The 21,919-nt window shown below is 37.8% G+C and overlaps 1 protein-coding gene and 1 pseudogene across 2 annotated transcripts in view; both read right to left on the bottom strand.

Moving 5' to 3' along the window:
- Positions 1 to 21,919, bottom strand: part of LOC132002552 (phospholipid-transporting ATPase IB) — a 606,778-nt gene that overhangs the window by 373,109 nt on the left and 211,750 nt on the right. The gene's annotated exons all lie outside the window — the stretch shown is intronic.
- Positions 19,341 to 20,160, bottom strand: LOC132002453 (small ribosomal subunit protein eS4-like; annotated as a pseudogene).

Below are 21,919 nucleotides of genomic sequence, written 5' to 3'. Positions count from 1 at the left end.
ATTAAAGAGCACAAATGAACATTTCCAGTGTTGGACAGCAGTGTTGTAAGTTCTGAAGACTAGTTTTCTCCACGCAGAAAACACAAGTAAGGTTTTCTCTTACCTAACAATTATTCACTTGCTTGGTCAAAGACTGAAAAGCAAATCTCTCTCAAGGTCTCAGACAACCCACAGTCAACAATTCAAGATGCAAATTATGTAATTAAGCTATGACAACAGAGGCACCCTGGCATATCACAGGTGAAGCCTATAGCCTCTGGCACAGCCAAAGGTCTTTAAATCAGACATAATCCCCAGAAAATACTCCAAGTCAGTCCCAGAAGCAATCACTGCTCTTTTAAATTAAAATGAAGGATGAGAAATAGGACTCTAAGGACTTTTTTTCAGTAGATGTTGCAGTTTCCTTTGGTATGTCCAGAGTATTAATAGAGAATAAACATCCTGTTCATTAGCCAATCACATTGCTCAAGTTATCAGTCAACACTCCATTTATCTGATTATCATGAACATGTATTATTAAGAAGCATATTTTACATGTATCAACATAAGAGCTGTCTCAAGACTTCCTGTAGAGCCATTCCCTCCAGGAAATATTTGGAAGATCTTTCTATTCATAAGCGAACATAAGCAGCTAGCTGCATTTAGCAAACCACAGTTCTGTCACTTAAAATTGTTAGCCTGCAGCCAAGCTTCATCAATGAGGGGATGAACACCGATGCATGTGAAATGAGGATTAGGGCTGAGCGTATTGGCAGGGAAAATTGACACTGTGAAATAAGTGTCACACCAAATAAATGTTGTCACATGAACAAGGGAAAGAGCTTAGTCTCAATTGATTAGCCATCTCTGTGGAGATCTGCCACTTCTCTTGGATAGATGATAGCACCTGGACTGGGCTTTTTTTGCCAGTGGGTCTGTGTGAGTTATAAATTGTTCTATGAACACATTATTTGCCACCAATTGCAAGCAAAACTAGGAACATTTCAAGGCCACAAAATTAAATCTCTGAACCACCTAACTTTGGGTTTATATGACCATATGGTCTCAATTCACTTAGAAATAAAAGATTAGAAGCAAGCACAAAAAAAATCCTATGCCTGGGTTTTCCCTCCCTGTCCCCTGTTCAGGGAAGGTTTTTAAAAAAAAAAAAACAAAAACTATCTTTAACAGCATGAGGGTGGTGTGCGTGTCTATGATAGAATAATAAGAGTCGCTCTCTTTGAAAGAAGTTGCCAACACAAAGCTTTCAGTATTATAGATACGTCACCATTTCTATCATCATTGATTTTGCCATAAAATTAAACTGTGGCTGCCATATCAACTGCAATATTATATTACCCCATTCCTCCCCACATCTTAAGTTCTCTTTCAATTATCAAAATAAAAGTATTAATATAACGTTGTCATGGAAAACAGACCAATTTATGCTGTGTGTTAAGCCAGTATTTGTTTCTTGGAGGTCAGGGGTTTTAAACCAGAAAACTGAAGCCATGCTGGCCTCAGCAAAGAGAGCAAATGAAAGGAATGTGGGTGGATGGGAGTGGAGTTGGGTGATCATTGAGGAAAAGCAAGAACATAGGAGGACACTTGGATGGACCCTCTTACTAGTTTATACCATCTCATTTCCACTAGAACAATCTCCAAAACCCAGCATGGCTTTCCACATATTATATGGATCATGTAGCCTAATATAAAATATTTGGCAGCTCTTCAAATATCAGATGAAATAAGATATTTTGAAATATTATTTCAAAATGAAAGAATGTTCCTAAAGAAGATTGGAAGAAAGGTATTTCTGAAGACTTTGTACAAGATTAAATGACTGATTAAAGAAAATAACTTAGCAAGAAAAAGTAAAAGGATCCAAGTCAAAAGGGAGACACTTCTCCTGTCACTATTTGCAGAGGACATACTATATACAGAGAACCCTAAAGACCCCATCAAAAAAACTGTTAAATTCAGAAAAGTTCCAAAAAATACAAAAACATATTATGTTTCTATGCACTAATGGAAAAGTGTCAAAAAGAGAAATTAAGAAAATAATTCACAATTATAATTTACAATTACATCAAAAAGAATAAAATACCTAAGAAAAAATTAACAAAGGAGGGGAAAGAACTGTACACTGAAAGTTATAAGACAGTAGTAATAAAGAAATGGAAGATGACACAAATAAAAGGAAAGATATTCATGCTCATGGATTAAGAGAATATTGTTAATGTGTCCATAATCCCGCAAAGCAATGCACCGAATCATTGCAATCCTTGCCAAAATTCCAATGGCATATTTCACAGAAATAGAAGAAACAATCCTAAAATCTGTATGAAACCCCAAGTGACCCCCCCAAAAGCCAAAATAGTATTGAGAAACCAGGACAAAGCTGGACAAAAAGCTCCCTGATTTCAAACTATACTACAAAACTACAGTAATCAAAACAGTACAGTATGGCACAAAATAGACACATAGATCGATTAAACAGACTAAAGAGGCTATAAATAAACCCATGTACATATGTCAATTAATTCATGACAAAGGAGCCAAGAACATTCAATGGGGAAGAGAGGCTCTCCAATAAATGGTCTTAAGAAGACTGGACAGCTACACACAGAAGAACAAAACTGGACCACTTTCTCACACCAAACATGAAAACTCAAAATAGATTAAAGGCTTGAATCTAAGGCCGAAACCATAAAACTCCTAGGGGAAAAACACAGATGATAAGCTCCTCCATATTAATCTTGGTGATTATTTTTCTGGGTCTGACATCAAAAGCAAAAGTAACAAAAGCAAAAATAAGAAAGCAGGACTATATCAAACTGAAAAGCTGCTGCACAGCAAAGGCAACCATCAACAAAATGAAAAGGCAACCTACTTAATGGGAGAAAATACTTGCAAATCACATATATGATAAGGAGTTAATATCCAAAATATATAAAGAACAAATACAATTCAATAGCAAAAATCAATCTAATTAAAAGATGCCCAACATCAAGCATCATCAGGGAAATGCAAATCAAAACCAAAATGAGAGAGCACCTATCACCTGTTAGAATGGCTACTATCAAAAAGATAAGAACAAGTCTTTGCAAGGATGCAGAGACAAAGGAACTTTTGGGCACTGTTGATGGGAGTGTGAATTGGTGCAGCCACTATGGAAAACAGTATTAACATTCCTCTAAAAGTTAAAAACAGAATTACCACAGGACCCAGCATTCCACTTTTTGGTATTTATCTAAAGAAAACAAAATCACTACCCCAAGATGATATCCGTATCCTCATGTTCACTGCAGTGTGCAGGGCACTGCTATTATTTACAACAGCCAAGACATGGAGGCAACCTAAGTGTCCATCTTAGGTCGAAGGAAATGGGTATGCACGTGTATGTGCATTCCAGAACTGTAAGACAATAAATTTCTCTTGTTTAAGCTCCCCAATCTGTGGTACTTTGTCCAGTAGCTGGAGCAGACTAGTGTAGGCAGCATGGCTCCAACTGATCTGGAGAGGAGGAAAGGGGATTCACACAGAGGGATCAGGATGAACAAAGGCAGGAAGAAAAGAAAATAAGGCAGTGTATTCCAAGTGGGGATTTGAGAAATAGAGCTTTAGAGTGCTGATTGGGAGGTTGGAGATTCTAGAACTTGAAAATGCAGTATGATTAATTAACATGAAGGATCAAAGCAAAGTTGTGTCATTATATTAAAGAGAGTAAACAGCTAGCTCCCAGGCCACTGGGCTTCCACAATAATTTGACTGAAGAAATCAACAAGGAAGAAAAAAACCGTGGGTCAGAAAAAAAAAGGTTTGTCTAAAATAAAGATCATTTGAGGCCAATAGCATGGGTGCCTCATCACAAGGCTGGGAGCCCTCGGTGTGTCCTCTCGGGCTTTGCAGGAGCTTCACAGAGCCTAGCCACACCATGAGATGCTTTTAGAAACTTAATTGTAGAACAAGTACACTTCCTTCTGGAGTGCAAGTTCACCCAGCAACTTTCTCATAGAGATGGCATCTCAGATAGTTTGGTCAGCACAAGCCATATACTCAGTTGACTTGACAAACAGAATTCTTTTTTTAGGTGTTTTTTTTTTTTTTTTTTAACTCTGGTTAATATACAGTGTTAGATTAGTTTCCAGTATACAATATAGTGATTCAAAAGTTACATGGTGCTCATCATGAGTGCCCTCCTTAGTCCCCACCATCTATTTCACTCATCCCCACCCATGTCCCCTCTGGTAGCCATTAGCCTTTTCTCTATAATTAAGAATCTGTTCCTTGATTTGTCTCTCTTTTCTTTCCTTTGCTAGTTTATTTCTTAAATTTCACATAAGTGAAATCGTATGGTATTTGTCTTTCTCTGACTTATTTCGCTTAGGATTATACTCTCTAGTTCCATCCATGTCCTTGCAAATGGCAAGAGTTCATTCTTTTTTTTTATGGCTGAGTAATATCCAGCTGTGTGTGTGTGTGCAGGGGTTTTTACCCCATCTTCTTTGTCCATTTATCTACTGATGGGACACCCGTGCTGCTTTCAGACTCTGGCTATAGTAAATAATGCTGCCATGAACACTGGGTACACGTATTCCTTCAAATTAGTATTTTTTTTTATTCTTTGGGGAAATATCCAGTAGTATAATTGCTGGATCATAGGATAGTTCTATTTTTAACTCTTGAGGAAACTCCATACTCTTTTCCACAGTGGCTACACCAGTTTGCATTCCTCCAACAGGGCAAGAGGGTTCCCCTTTCCCCACATCCTCACCAACATATGTTGTTTCTTGTGTTGTTGATTTTGATTTTAGCCACTCTGACAGGTGTGAGATGGTATCTCATGGAAGTTTTTTGATTTGCATTTTCCTGAGGATTAGTGACAATGAGCACCTTTTCATGTTGGCTTTTTATAGGTTGGCTTTTTATAGGTTTTCTCTGGAGAAATGTCTGTTCATATCTTGTGCTCATTTTTTAATTGGATGATTTGGTTTTGGAGTGTTAAGTTTTATAAGTTCTTCATATATTTTTAGATATTAACCCTTCATTGGAAATGTCATTTGCAAGTACCTTCTCCCATTCTGTAGGCTAACTTTTAGTTTTTCTGTTTCCTTCACTGTACAGGCTTTTTATTTTGAGGTAGTCCCAATAGCTTATTTTTTATTTTGTTTTTCTTGCCTCAGGAGACATATCTAATAAGAAGGTGCTACAGCCCATATCACAGAAATATTGCCTGTGCCCTCTTCTAGGATTCTGATGGTTTCAGGTCTCACATGAGAGACTTTACTCCATTTTGAATTTATTTTTGTCTTTACTCCATTTTGAATTTATTTTTGTATATGATATAAGAAAGTTGTCCAGTTTCTTTCTTTTGCACATTGTTTTCCAGTTTTCCCAACACCATTTGTTGAAGAGACTGTCTTTTTCCCATTGGATATTCTTCTCTGTTTTGTCGAAGAATATTTGACCATATAGTTGTGAATTCATTTGTGGGTTTTCTATTCTGATGGTCAGTGTGTCTGTTTCTGTGCCAGAACCATACTGTCTTGACGACTACAGCTTTGTAATATGACTTGAAGTCTGGAATTGTAATGCCTTTTTTTCAAGATGCTTTTCTATTTAAGGTCTTTTGTAGTTCTATACAAATTTTTTTCAATTTTTTTATTATTAACATATAATGTATTATTTGTTTCAGGGATACAGATTTTAGAATTGTTTCTTTTAGCTCTGTGAAAAGGGTTGCTATTTTGATAGAGATTGCATTAATTATGTAGATTTCTTTGGGCAGTATAGACATTTTAGCAACATTTTTCTTCCAATCCATGAGCATGGAATGTCCTTCCATTTGTGTCATCTTCAATTTCTTTCACCAGTGTTTAATAGTTTTCAGAGTACAGATCTTTTACCTCTGTGGTTAGGTTTATTCCTAGGTACCTTATTAATTTTGGAGCACTGTAAATGGGATTGTTTTAATTTCTCTTTCAGCTGCTTCACTGTTGGTGAATAGAAATGCAACAGATTTCTTTACATTGATTTTATATCCTGTGACTACTGAATTTGCTTATCAGTTTGAGCAGGTTTTTTAGTGGAGTTTTTCAGACTTCCTATATATTGTATTGTGTCATCTACACAATACAATGTGTATTTCAGTCTGTGAAAGTTTTTCTTCCTTATTGATCTGAACGCCTTTTGCTGTCAGACTGCTGCGGCGGGGACTTCCAGTACTACATTAAATAGAAATGGTAAGAGTGGACATCCTTGTTTTGTTCCTGACCTTAAGGAAAGCTCTGTTTTTCTCCATTGAGGATGTTATTAGCTATGGGTTTTTCATAGACGGCCTTTATTATATTTAGATATATTCCCTCCAAACCTACTTTGTTGAGTTTTTATCATGAATGGGTCTTGTACTTTGTCAGATGCTTTTTCTGTATCTATTGAAATGATCATATGGTTCTGATCCTTTCTCTTATTGATGTGATGTATCTCATTCTTTGATATGCAAATATTGAACCATCCCTGCAACCCAGGAATAAGTCCCACTTGATTGTGAATGATTTTTTCCAATGTATTGCTGGATTCAGTTTACTAGTATCTTGTTGAGGATTTTATATTTCCGTTCAACAGGCAAGTGGCCTGTTATTCCTTTATTAGAGCTGCCTTTATGTGGTGTTGGTTTCGGGGTAATTCTGACCTTATAGAATGAATTTGGAAGTTATCCCTCTTTGTATTTTTTGGAATATTTTAAGAATACATATTAACTTTTCTTTAAGTGTTTTGTAGAATTCGCCTGTGAAGACACCTGGTCCTGGACTTTTGTTTGTTGGGAGTTTGATTACTGATTAAATTTCCTTGCTGGTCTGTAGTCTGTTTAAATTTTCTATTTCTTCCTATTTCAGTTTTGCTGGTTTATATGTTTTTAGGAACTCATCCATTTTTTTAAAGATTTTATTTATTTATTTGACAGAGAGAGATGACAAGTAGGCAGAGAGGCAGGAAGAGAGAGAGGGGGAGGCAGGTTCCCTGCTGAGCAGAGATCCGATGCAGGGCTCAATCCCAGGACCCCAGGATCATGACCTGAGCTGAAGGCAGAGGTTTAACCCACTGAGCCACCCAGGTGCCCCAGAATTCATCCATTTTAAATGTTTCTCTATCCCTTCACTTCCAATCTGCAGGTTTAGGTCTAAAATGAGTCTTTAGGTCTAAATAACTAAAGGTCTAAAATGAGTCTCTTGTGGGCAACATACAGATGGGTTTTGATTTTTATACATTTTGTCATCTTCTGTCTTTTGGAGCATTTAGTCCATTTACATTCGAAGTAATTATTGATAGGTATGTATTTTATGTCATTTCACTATTTGTTTTGTGGTTGTTTCTGAAGATTTTCTCTCATCCTTTCTTGTCTTTCTTTCACATTTTGCTGATTTTCTTTAGTGATATTTGGTTTCCTTTCTCTTTAACAAAGAGGATTTTCACAGCCAAATAATTCACTTGCATCCTGGCTCAAAGAACTTGTGAGCCATGGTCATGTCGGAACCCAAGAGGATACAGTACATATCAGTACACTGAGGTCTAAATATTTGGCCAGAGTAGCCAAAGGAAATAATGTATTACCTACCCACACCCAGCAACTTTCCCATCTCAGTAAATGGGAGTATCCATCAATTAGAGGCCACACTGCATCTAGAATCATCTAGCCTCCTTCCAAGTCCTACAGTATCCTGTATTATGAACTCTTCCCTTACTTGCTTCTTGACCTCCTCCAGCACTAGTAGGTCTTGCTCACTAGGCTCTGCCTCACAACCTCTGTGATCTGCCATTGCACTTCTGCAGCAGGGAGGGCTTCATTGGCCATTTCCCTGTCCTGCATGCTCCTGCTCTGGCCCCACCTCATCACCACTGGTTCTCAGGCCAAAGGTCACCTCCTTACAGAGTTCTCAATCACTGTATCAGATGGTGCTCTCCTATTCCCCAAACTACTCCTTAATACACCAGCCTGTTACTGGTCCTTCAAGGCACTTATGCTCTTCTGGTTGATTCATTTTATTTGTCCACACCTCTCCAGTGAAACTGGGAGCTCCAATTAAGGGGCCATCTATGTCCTTCTTAACCCCTTACTCCCTGTTTGCCTGTAGGTGTGCTTAGTACCCAGGAGGTAGTCAATACATTGGTTGAACCAAAGAATAAAATCTCCTGTTTAATGAGTTCCCAATCTTTATTCCTGGAGCTTGGAATGGCAAATCAAAATAACTTTAGATATGATTTTGACTATAAAATATCTGAAATATCAGAAGAGCTCAGATATAGTAGAAAAGCCAAATGTTCGGAGCCAGCAGAGCTAGTCTCAGCAATTCTAGTCATTTGTGTGACCTCTGATATGTCATTTCTCAGCCCAAAAGATCTATGTGTGCAACGGAGATAGAGCCAGTCATGCCATAAGTTCTGGTGAGCATTAAATGAAAATAACTGAGCTACAGACCAACGAATGTCTTTGGTTCATAAGTACTTTTATCTAATTTCTAGCTATTCAGAGATCAACACAAAACACAATACTGTCGAGTGATGCAAGAGATCTCTGTTTTTTTAAACATCCTATGGAATAAAGTGCTAACAAAATCTCCACTCTTAGGAAGGAGCAACAACCCCTAGTAAGAGCTTTGCAGGAGGGAAGCTGTAATGAGATGCCCATCACCCCTCGTCCCTGAAGACCTTCAACTGCCCACTGCTCCAACGCATTCATGTGGGTTCCCACAAGAAGGTGTAATTTAATAATCTCTGAATTGCTGAGGCCTGTGTATTTTTAAACCTGAAGGCTCAATTAGCAGCTGCAGTTCAATCACTAGAGTAGCCCTTGTAATTTTAGACAATTACTTCACACTGTGTAGAAAACTGCAGAGGCAAAGAACATATATTTTAGGTCACCTTTGCACGACTGCATTTCTGCACTCTTTTCTGAGCCTTGATGTTTTCAAAGACTGCATTTGTCCTTCCTCAAAAAGGGATATGATAGAGTAAAAAGTTTTCCCTCGTGACAGGACATTTCTCTTGTCTCTTGATTCCTGGACTCCAGTTTCTGTGTCCATCCTGATGAACGGGGTCTCCAATTCTCTGCCTGCTGAAGCAAGCACCATCTTTGGATCTGTAACTGATCTTTTTCTTTCCACCACAAATGTACCTCTTCCTACTGCCCACCCTTGCCTACTTAGAGTTCTCGTCCCCCCCTAAAAGTGGTTGGTATCTATAACAGACTGCACAAAATCCGTTATTGCTATCAAGTCTTCCTTACACCATTAAATAAAAACATAACATTTTCATGTTTTTAGAGACAGTTCAAATGCAAAAACAGATCTCAGCTGATCCAAGTAATGCCATAAGCAACACATTACAGCAAATGGAAGGGACTTCTTTTAAAATGATATAGTTGTAAAACCTTCAGGAGCTGAAAGAAGTGAAAAACTTAGAGGGGTGGTTATGAGGAAAATCATCCTAATCACTTTATTTGGGTAAATTGACAATTTCTGGAAAGCAGCTCCCACTGGCAAGACCACCCCTGGGCAAGTATAATTCCCACAACTTGTATTTACCCAACTAATAGCCAATCACCAACATGATAAACATATAATTAAATACATACTTCAATTGCCTTTAGTACATATAATTTGGGGAATATTGTAATTTGTGCTTGGAAAGAATGTCATTTAACCTTCATGTAATACTCCACAATACAGGTGCCATTGAAAATACGTAGGAAGACCAACATTCAATATCTTGTTAAAGTTAACTGGGTCTCCTAACAACAAAGTAAAATGCAAGTTGAGATGTAATTTAAAAAGGTAAAGCACTTGCCTACAGTTAACAAGAATCAGAGACTTAAGGTTATAACTCAATCAGCCTGAGGCATTCAATAATTAAATTTCCTCCAAATTTCTCTCCTTTTCCTCTTCCGTATTCTTAAACCATGAGCTATAAATAGGTGATAAAAGAACTCTAGTCCCTTGGCCTAACCTGTGATCTCTTTCAAAGCCTTAAATGCTATATATCAGGGACTTGCACAGACCAGCAAAGGAAAGAAACATGAAGGATATATGGGTTATTCAAGTAAAGAAAGTTTTCCTTTAGACAATATAGGGATTTCAACTCAGTGTATGTCTTAAGCACCACTTATGTGAAACTATTTTAAAGCTCTCTAATACCAAAAAATTATGTCTTAAATGAGCTTACAGCTCAGGAAAAGGAATGAAGCAAGAACTCCACTGTATCCTTAAATAGAGGGCAGAATATACCCCCTAAGATGAGTATATGGAGATCTAAATCTAGTGGAAAAGAGGGGGAGATATAGCAAAAATAAGTCAGGAAGAAATTATATTTCCCATGAGCAGGATTATGGCTGGTGTTTTAGGGGAATTGGGGAACAGAACTTACAGAGCGATAAATTCATGTTTTCAGTCTATTGAGTATCTGATTGTCATGTTAGGCAGTATGCTAGATGCTGAGGATATAATGGCAAGGGGTTTATTTAATGAACCAATTAAGCAGAATTGTAGAGAAAAGACAAGGAAAGGTAGATTTAGACCATCTTTTGGGAAGCTTTCTACACTACGTAAAGAGTTAATGCAGTATTATTTCCATCGAGGTAAAGGCCACCAATGTCCAAAATTCGGTGAAGGTGATGAATCCAAAACAAAGAAATAAATTGAGATAATAACATAATAATAGATAATAACAGGATCAGAAAATGAGACCATTAGAGATCTAAACAGCATAATATACATTTAGTGCATTCACAGAATTTTTCTTTTACCATTCAAATCCTTCCTTAAAAAGAAAAGCAAAAGCAAATTAAGGAAAGCAAACCAACAAAACAAAATGAAAACCCTTTTGTCACTTCTGATTTGATCCTGAGAAGAACCTTCAAAAAAAAAACCAAAAACATGGTCCTAGCTATTATGTTCAAGTTTAATTTGGTTGGGGGGAAAGGAGAGCAGTGCATCTTAGAATATATTTATAAATCAGTTGCTCATAATTTTAACAAAATATTAAAGATGTTTGCTTTAGAAAATTTCTAATAGACTTGCATCTAATTTTAAAAGAGCACATCTTATTAAGATGATTTTTGTCTTCAACTAATATCGTGCCTTAGATCTGTAAAGACCCTACAATTAACACTTGTTTGAGATCATTTCACCCTTTCTTAAAGTATGGGAGGGAGAAGAAGGCAGGTTAAGATAGGATTTGTTACTTTTCTAGGCTTCAAATTACAGCATTTTTTTAAATGATTTTATTTATTTGACAGAGAGAGATCACAAGTAGAGAGAGAGAAAGGAGCAGGCTCCCTGCCTAGCAGAGATCCCGATGCAGACTCAATCCCAGGACCCTGAGATCATGACCTGAGCTGAAGGCAGAGGCTTAACCCGCTGAGCCACCCAGGCAGCCCAAAATACAGCAACTTTATATCTCAATATTCCTTCTTTCTTGTGATACCCCTTCTCCTTGCTTCTGCTCATCATCTCTCTCAGCGTTGGTGCTTATCTCATTCTGACTTTTCCCATTTCTTTCTTTTCTCTTCTCAAGAAACTAAACTTACCAGTTGCCAAAAATCTGTTTAGCTTTACTTACACATCTCCCACTTGGCATACAAATTCCCTGAAGGTCTTAATTTATAAAAAAATAAAGCATGGCAAAATGTGTGATTGAATTATAGCCACAGGACAAAATTCAGGGCCCACTATAGATTTTAAAGACATCCAACTTTCGGGTAAATTTGCTCAAGATTCAGTGAAATTTGTTTTCTACCATTTCTGGCTTTGACTACAACCTGTCAATACTTCAAGAGAAACAAGCAAAAACCAATCTCTACGTCCCTAGAGGGAACCCATTGTCACATAAGCAAGCCTATCTTCCCTCTACCCCCACTGCCAATTTTCGTGGTTTTATCAAGACTGGATTTGGTAAATATCAAGCTAGGATGAAGCCAGAATGAAGAAAAAATGGGCTCACTCTAAAGTGGTAGGGTGGTTTTGGAACACACACACACATACACATCTATGAAAATCTATAAAAACACCTCTGGCTGGGAAAAACACAGAGATAAGATATAGAAGATATTTTGGATCGCTTACTCATTGCCATTACTCTAATACAAACTCAGAACTAGAAATGATGAATGACCTAGTGAGGTTCCTAAAGGAAAGCACATGAACCAAATACATTTTGTCCTGTTAACTGAACTCCCAGTTAATGAACATTTGCCACATGCATGCAATTGAGAACAAAATCTTTTTACAAGATTAGAGAAAGAAAAATTGCCTTTTTTGGAACTTTTAAAACATAAACCTAAAATTCCAAATGCACACATGTCTTATAATACAAGAATAAAAATGCATTATGGTAAGTTTACTGTCTGTAAATTATTTTTCAATAAAAAATAAGGGTGCATTTAATAAAACCCAAGAAAACCTTACTTAAGAGAAAGGAGCAGACTGTTCAGCTCTATAAGGTATGTCACAATCCTCCAAAATCAACATTTATACATATTTTCAGCCTCAGATAATACTTTAAAATAAGTATATTTAACTTTTACCAACCCAAGACAATAAGAAAACACTAAGTAGCAGAAAATGTTGAGGAAAATAAAAATAGAGACGTGAACAAACTCCATCAGAATTGGCCAGTCTCATGGCTAATTTGTCCTCCTTTGTCTCCACCAAAATTTCACCCAGTGAATAAGAAATCTGACATATTTATTAATGCATAAAAATTATACAAATAACGTCTTTCCTAATTATGAAGTAAACATTTCCTGACACATGTCAAGGTACCTTCTTGTGCCCTGGAGAACACGGATGGAAGAAGACCAGGAAAAGATAATGTCCCCAGATGCTGAGTCCAGTGGGGAAGACACTGGGACCAAGAACTCTAACAAGGAAGATGCTAAAGCAGATGTCAGACGGCCGTGTCAATGACCCTTCCGCTCCCGGCGGCAAGCACACTGCTCACTTCTGAACTCAATCTCCCGCAAACTAACTTATTATCATGACTTGTTGAGTTTTTTGCTGTTAATTTTAGGTCTCTTTTCCCTCTGTGTTTTCATATAACTTTACTGAAAACAGTAAAAGGTCATGATTGGTTCACTGATTTTATTTTTTTCCCCTTGATTACAGGAACCAAGCAATATGCTTCACAGTGCTTATTTCTAACATTTTATTCTATTATTCTACTAAAAGTGGAAGGTTTTTACTCTTAAGATTCCTAGCAACCGTAAAACTATGTTTGAACATGCGGACTTTAAATACCTATTTCCTACTCTTCTCCACTTATAGGCTATTGTTGTATTATATTCCAAATCGATTTCACTGCCTCCTACAGATAGTGTTGAATACATTCAATTTTAATCTAGGTTTTATCACATATTTAACACTTTCTTTGCTTTTTATTTGTTTGCCCAACTCAGGTGTTCACTCGGGACTATTTTCTCTATAAAATGCAACCTTTACAATTTCCTTTAGTAAGGGGCAGCTGGTGGCACACTCTCAGCTTTGTTTCTGTGTTTTGATTTTAAATCATTCTTGAAAGATTGTTCTGCCTTTACAACGCTCAGTCAGCAGGCATTTCCTTCCAGCACTGAAAATACCATTCCACTATGTTCTAGCTTCACTGTTGCTAGTGGGAAGTCACCTGTCTCTCCTAAAGAAGTAATCTCTAGGGGCACAGGGGTGTCTCTGTTGGTTAAGCACCTGCCTTCAGCTCAGGTCATGATCCTAGGGTCCAAGGATCAAGTCCTCAGCAGGGAGCCTACTTCTCCTTCCCCCTCTGCTGCTCCCTCTGTTTGTGTACTCTAGCCCTCTCTCTGTCAAATAAATAAATAACCGCCCCCCAAAAAAGAAGAAGAAGTAATCTATATTTCCCCTAACGCCCCCCTCCTAATTTCAAAATCTTGCTTTGTGCTTAGTGTCTGGAAATACCAGATGGTGTTTGGTAGTTTCACAATGATGTATCCTGGTGAGGTTTTCACTGATCTTCTTTAGGATTTATTGCGTTTTTCAAATCTGTGGAAAGATGTCTTTATCACTTCTAGAAAATTCCTAGCTATTATTTCCTCAGATACTTCCTTTGGCCTATTTTTCTCTTCTTTTCTTCTAGAATTAATTAAGCACATGGCAAACTTTCTCCTTCTGTCCTTTATGCCTCAGCCTCTTCTGTATTTTCTCTCGTTCCTCCTCTCTACACCGTATTCTAGACTGGAGCCAAGGAAGAAGGACCCTGGGCCTAATCCATCCCATGGCCTAGTTCTAGTATGGTTTGTAATCTAAATTTTTTTTTTTTTTTTACATTTTAAAGACTTAAAAAAATGAAAATAAATAATATACAACAGAGATATACATATGGCCCACAAAGCCTAAAATATTTACTATCTGGCCCTTTACAGGAAAAAACTGTTGACTTCTATTCTAGATCACTTCTTACCTATCTTTTGCTTCATTAACTATTCTAGAATTTAATTTAATACATTATTTAACCCTTAAAATTTTTTTCATTTCCAGAAATTTGATGGTTACTATATTTCTCCGGGTATATTTAATTTTCCAACTATTATATTTTTTATTTCCAAAAATTCTATTCAAACATTTCTCATATTTGCTGTGGTATCTTGTATAGTTTACTGTTCTCTATGGATATCTTTAGGTTTATTGTCTTTTTTCTTATAACACAGCATGGCTGTTTCATATTCTATACCTGATTATTCTGATTATTTAATATTTTAATATTTAATATTTTTTAATATTTGTAGCTTGTTTCTAGGATTTTTGTGCTAATTGTGTGAGGTGTCTTTTCACCTGTGTTTTATTATTTCTAATAGTGAACTCAAAATTTTTTGCACTTAGAGTATCCTCCTACAAAAGACATCTGTCTTTGTAGCTGGGAGATGCATGGCCTGAGGGTCTCCAGACCATACAGGTGAGGAGAACCAAGTGCCAAATCCACAGGAAGCCAGTTTATGTGTGGTTCACTCTTATCCTGGGGCTGTGGCCCTCCAAGGCCCCAAACACAAAGCAGCTTCATCATTCCAGCACTCCTTATGCCCCTCTGGGTTCCTTCAATCCCTTCAGTTTTTCCTGAGACTCCCTTACTGTCTTCTCGTCAATGTTTTTTAAAATGTATTTTTTTTAAATATTTTATTCAACAGTTGTACTTGTTCTCAGTATGAGAGCTAGTTAGGGTAACCTTACCTACCCTTACTGGAAAACAAACTGAGTTCAAGTCTTTAATTACATCGCTGCCATTTTAGAGAATTGGGAGTTCTTTCCATTTCAATGCTAAGAGGCCGGTTAAGCAAGCTCCTTCTCATCATCCAAGAACCTAATAAAAATGCATGTTGGTTTCCGTCCAGGAGAATGTTATTCCACATGTTCCTGCAAGGTCTTAAGGCACCTACTGACTACCACTAGGCATCACCTTTTTACCTAGGGAATCCTGCTGAAAAAAGAAATTTTAACTACTAACAAAACCCTAAATCCTACAACTTCTAAAGAAGGACATGATCTCCCTTTCTGAACAAATTTTATCATCATTAATGTAACTCTTCGTTGCTCGAGAGCTTAACAACAAACCAATTTCCTAATGGGATTGTTTTCAAGTATCCTAAACAAGTATACTCACAAGGTAAACATAAAGCTAGCCAACATTTGCCAATCACATGCCACCTCCCTGCCTGAGACCCATTCCAGCACACTCCCTCCCTCAAGGGATAAATCTTTCCAGATAGCATCAAGGTGGTCTTGGAGCAGTAACAACATCTTGCATGAAGAATCATCTACTCCAGTGTGTTTTCCCAACGTTGCCCCCCACATTCCTCAGTTCACTATTCAGAAGACAGCTCACGTGATTTTGCTCACGCATGTAAAATTTTATGCTCCTAACCAACACTGGGCCAGTTACCAAAGTCACCCTCAACCATGCCTGTTCTATTTTAACAGTTGAAGTTACCGAAGCCCTAGAATGTCGAGCGGTGCCACTGATGCCCAGGTACTGAGGGACAAAATCAGAAGTCTATGTGAAATTAAACATAGGGGCTTACGCCATCAGTATATTGAGTATGTTGAGAAATAGCCTTTCAAAAACTGTAAATATCTATCCACGCTCAGATGTCTTTCAGCTCCTAAAGAGGTTTTTATAGGGTCGGCCCCTAGCCACAAATTCTAACACTGCTCTCATGAACTTAACATGCTTATTTGCTAAGGACTTGCATAACTTACAAGTCAATAATCCATTTCTATATGATTTAAGTTGATAATATAAACATGGCAACTCATAAACTAGCTAATATAAACAATGTGTCATGGGGAGTTGGTAGATTAAATGGACAAAGAGCGCTTGGCATATTAAATTCTAAACATACTTATCACATCCCCAATTGCTGTCTTGCAAAAATGTAAGAAGCCCTCTCCTCTCCTTCCCTCTATGGGTTGCTCCTCTGGTGTGTGTATTTTAAGTGTAGATATTGAGACTGATGAAGGCAGGCCCAGAAGGAAGAATAAAAAAGGAAGGGTGTTTCTTAAAATATTCTCCTCAGGACTGCTCTGATCTTTCCAATTCTGCAGAAATGAAAGGAAACCATGGAAAAACATAAGTAATTCAGCAAATTTCATAATGGAATTCTAACAAAAATAAATTCAAGAAATTCCTAAGAAACCCACCATCAAACACAAAGTCAAGGTCACACCAAGTAAGAACTGAGTCTGCAAGGTCAACATCTAAGTCCTCCTCTCTGTCCCTAAGTAATTTTTTTTTGTCAGATAAATCAGATTTTAGTTTTATTCTGCCAAACGTTTCAAGTCATTTCCCACACACAAAGCTATCCTGTCAATTCTCAAAGGAGAGGACTGAAATAACAAAAACTATAACTCACAGATTCAGTGGTACAGAAAATCCCCCCATTTAAATAGAGATATAAAAATAATCAAGCCCTAAAACTAAAATCTAGTATCTAACAAGCAGAAGACCTTCCAACTCTCCTAGACAATGATAAAGAAGCTATATACCGCCATGAAATAAAGACTTGCCATACAATTATAATCCAAAAAATTAACTTTAAGGAAATGAAACTTTTTACATTCAGCTTGGCGTGATAGCTTCTGTCATTTCCACATAAGTGCAGCGGGCGGTTTAGTCTGCCTTGAATCTCTTTGTGGAGATTTATCAATTCAGTCTTGTCTTCTATAAAACTGTAATTAAACTGAACAGTAAGCTATTTATATGTCTGCTGCGATTTCCTTCTCAAGATACACCAGACTTCAGTTTTATTCTGCAAAATCATTTTCAATTCCATATTTAATCCCTGTGTTATTGCTTCAATTACGTGTGCACCACCCTCCAGATCAGACCCTGGCTGGATTCTCTGGCAGCAGCTGCCACGCATGTCAAAGGGCTGCTTATTATGTTCAATAGGAGCCACATGCGCCCGTTGGCCCCAGCGATTTGTACCCTGCGAGCTAATTCAATCTATCAGAGTTGGCTAACGTTTTGTTCAAGGAACAAAGGGTGATCCTTAGTATTCATGATTCAGAAACAAAATAAATATTCCAGAAGTGAGGTGTCCTGGAAGTGGCACTTTTCTCTTGGGATCCCAAAACGGGTAACTATCTAGGGACTTGGAAAATCTGACAAGATAAGCCCTACCAGATATTACTGCTCTGAAAATCTAGATTTCATGAAGTCCTTGCTAAAAAGGAGAAAATAAGAACAAGCTGATGGTTGTCAGAGGGGAGCAGGCTGTGGGGGGGGGAGGGGGGGGGGGGTGGTGGCAAGAGGGTTGGGTGAAACAGGACAAGTGATGGGGATTCAGCAGGGCACTTGTGAGTACCAAGTGATGTATGGAAGTGCTGAATCACTAAACGGTACACCTGAAACGAATATAACACTGCATGTGAACTAACTGGAATTTAAATTTTAAGAAGAAGAATAGAAAACAGGAAAGGATTCATGTTCATGCATTTGGGACAAAAAGGGTTGCTCTAGAACAAGCTCACCCACAAAAAAAGGAGCGGTGGAAGGCCATCAAAAAGTTAGTAGTGCCAATTGAGTTCAAGACCCTTAAGAAGAAAAGAACACTTCAAACACGGGTATCAAGTCTTGAAACAGGGGCGAGGAGACTTCTGGTGAGTCAGGGTGAAGCAACCTGCTGCAGACTTTTCTCCCAAGTAGCCAAAAAGCAGGAGGAGTGGGTCTCACTGAAAACTGACCCTGTCTTTGGTACAGAGAGCAGAGAAAATGCACATTTTGTTTTTCCGTTTGCATGAAGGACTGAGCAGCTGTGTTGATAGGGATATGAAGCAATAAAAATTTGTACACACTCCTGCAGGAAGTGAAACTGGTGGGACCATCCTGGTGAGAAGTGAGGTAATATCGTGTAGCTCAATTTCTGTTTCCAGGTACATACCTGATAGATTCAGACACAGTTACCTAACAAACAAGCACCTACGATGTTTCCAGCAGCACGTCTGATAATGCAAAAAATGTGAAACAATCCAAAACGTCTACCACCCAGATTTAAATACTATACAACTAACTAGAACTAAGTTTATGAACATAAATGTTAAGAACATGAGTGAAAAAAGCAAACAGCACAAAGATACATATAATATTATTTCATTTACATAAATTTGAAATATTCAAAATAATTTTATATGTAGTTTATGGATACATACACAGGTATGGCAAAGGTATAAAAAATTCCAGAGGGTGGTTTTCTCTCAGGCAATGGGATAAAGAGAAGTAACAGCCCTTCAATTATCTGTAATGTTTTGTTTTCTTTTAAAATCCACTCGGCAATCTGTCTTATCTCCTAATTAGGATTCACCTATTGATTTTCTTGCATCTTACATGTAGACAATCATATTATGATATCATTAATGAAAATTATCTAGTTTAATCCTTATACCTTTTGTTTCTTTATCTTGTCACATTGGAGCTAACACCTTTAGTATAATGTTTTAAAGCACTGCTGGCAGGGAACAGGTCTATCTTATCTTTTTTTTAAATAATTTTTTATTGTTAGTCACCATTCAGTACATCATTTTTGATGTAGTGTTCCATGATTCATTGTTTGCACATAACACCCAGTGCTCCAAGCAATACACATGCCTTCCTTTATACCGATAACCGGACTCACTCATCTCCCCACTCTCCTTCCCTCTAAAACACTCAGTTTGATTCCCAGAGTCCATAGGTTCTCACGGCTCATCTCCCCCTCTCATTTCCCCCTCTTCATTTTTCCCTTCCTTCTCTCTCTCTCTTTTTTTTTTTTTTTTTTTTTTTATCATGCTGTATGACCTTTAATTAGGTATAAAGACTTCCAATCATGTCACCTAGGGACCATTCTACCCGCTGCTCTGTTTGGCCGCCAGTCTTTTGTCTCTCTCTTCAGCAATGGTGAGGCGGATACCATTTCCACGGGTAAGAGAAATCCATGGTTTGTTGCCTTTGCCAATAACAAAAATGTTGGAGAGTCGGGTGGCAAAACTGTTGCCATTGGCGTCTTTCACGTGAACCACATCAAACGAACCAGGGTGTCTCTCTCTGTTGGTGATCACACCAATTCTTCCCAGGTTAGCACCCCCAGTCACCATACAGATTACCAGTGTCAAACTTGATGAAATCAGTAATCTTTCCAGTTTCCAAATCAATCTGAATGGTGTCATTGACCTTGATGAGGGGATCAGGATAGCGGATGGTGCGAGCATCGTGAGTCACCAGATGGGGGATGCCTTTTGTCCCCACAAAGATCTTTCTCACTTTGCACAACCTGTACTTGGCCTCCTTGAGTGTAATCCAATGAACAGCAAAGCGACCCTTGGTATCATAGATCAGACGGAAATTCTCTCCGGTCTTGTCAATGCTGATGACATCCATAAAACCAGCAGGGTATGTTATATCAGTTCGGACCTTGCCATCAATCTGAATAAAACGCTGCATACAGATCTTCTTTACTTCATCTCCTGTTAGGGCATACTTAAGTCTGTTCCTTAAGAAAATGATGAGAGGGAGACACTCTCTCAGCTTATGGGGACCAGTAGATGGGCGAGGAGCGAACACATCAGTCAGTTTATCCAGCATCCAATGCTTTGGAGCTGCTACACGCTTCAGATGTTTCTTGGGACCACGAGCCATGGCTGCGCTAGGAACGAGAAGTCCCTTCCTTCTCTTAATGTCCTTCATGCTACTCCTTATATTCCACAAATAAGTGAAATCATATGATAATTGTCTTTCTCTGTTTCACTTATTTCGCTCAGCATAATCTCCTCCTATCCCTCCATGTTGATGCAAATGTTGGGTACTCAACCTTTCTGATGGCTGTGTAATATTCTATCGTATATATGGACCACATTTTCTTTATCTAGGGCATGTGGATAACGTTGAAGGACATCTTAGTTCCTTCTACAGTTTGGCTATTGTTGACATTGCTGGATTGAACAATGGGGTACATATGGCCCTTCTTTTCACTACATCTGTATCTTTGGGGTAAATATCTTTGGGGTAGAGTGCAATTGCCAGGTCATAGAGTAGCTCTATGTTTAACTTTTTGAGGAACCTCCACACTGTTTCCCAAAGTGGCTGTACCAACTTGCATTCTCACCAACAATGTAAGAGGGTTCCCCTTTCTCCACATCCTCTCTAACATTTGTTGTTTCTTGTCAATTTTTGCCATTCTAATTGTTGTACAGTGGTATCTCAATGTGGTTTTGATTTGGATTTCCCTGATGGCTAATGATGTTGAACATTTTTTCATGTGTCTGTTAGCCATTAGTAGGTCTTCTTTGGAGAAGTGTCTGTTCTTGTCTTCTTCCCATTTTTGAATTATTTGTTTTTTGTGTGTTGAGTTTGAGAAGCTCTCTATAGATCTTGGATACCTGCCCCTTATCTGTAGCATCATTTGCAAATATCTCCTCCCATTCTGTGGGTTGTCTCTTTGTTTTGTTGACTGTTTCCTTTGCTGTGCAGTAGCTTTTTATCTTGATGAAGTCCCAAAGTTCATTTTCGCTTTTGTTTCCCTCGCCTTTGGAGACGTGTTTTGGACAGTATTCAAATTGGCAAAGAAGTCAAACTCTCTCTCTTTGTAGATGACATGATATTTTATGTGGAAAACCCAAAAGGCTCCACCCCAAATTACTTGAGCTCATGCAGCAATTCAGTAACGTGGCAGGATTAAAAAAAAAAAAATCAATGCACAGAAATCAGTGGTTTTCCTATACGATAACAATGTAACTGTAGAAAAAGAAATTAGGGAATTGATTCCATTTAAAATAGCACCAAAAACCTTAAGATACCTTAGAATAAACCTAACCAAAGAGGTAAAGAATCTATACTCTAGAAACTACAGAATATTTGCGAAGGAAATTGAAGACCCAAAAAGATGGAAAAACATTCCATGCTCATGGATCAGAAGAATAAACATTGTTAAAATGTCTATGCTGCCCAGAGCAAGCTGTATTTTCAAAGCCATCCCAATCAAAATACCAGTGGAATTTTTCAAAGTGCTGGAACAAACAATCCTAAAATTTGTATGGAAACAAAAAAGACCCCAAATCACCAAGGAAATGTTGAAAACTAAAAACAAAGCTGGGGGCATCATGTTGCCCAATTTCAAGCTATATTACAAAGCTGTGATCACCAATACAGCATGGTACTGGCACAAAAACAGACACATAGATCAATGGAACAGAACAGAGAGCCCAGATAGGGACCCTCAACTCTATGGTCAACTAATCTTCGACAAAGCAGTATGTCCAATGGACAAAAAGATAGTCTCTTCAATAATGGTGCTGGGAAAATTGGACAGCTATATACAAAAGAATGAAATTCGACCATTCTCTTACACAATACACAAATATAAACTCTAAATGGATTAAAGACCTCAATATGAGGCAGGAAACTATCAAAATCC

This window comes from Mustela nigripes, chromosome 15, assembly GCF_022355385.1.
Source record: "Mustela nigripes isolate SB6536 chromosome 15, MUSNIG.SB6536, whole genome shotgun sequence".
NCBI lineage: Eukaryota > Metazoa > Chordata > Mammalia > Carnivora > Mustelidae > Mustela > Mustela nigripes.
This window is presented reverse-complemented; position numbering and strand designations above follow the sequence as displayed.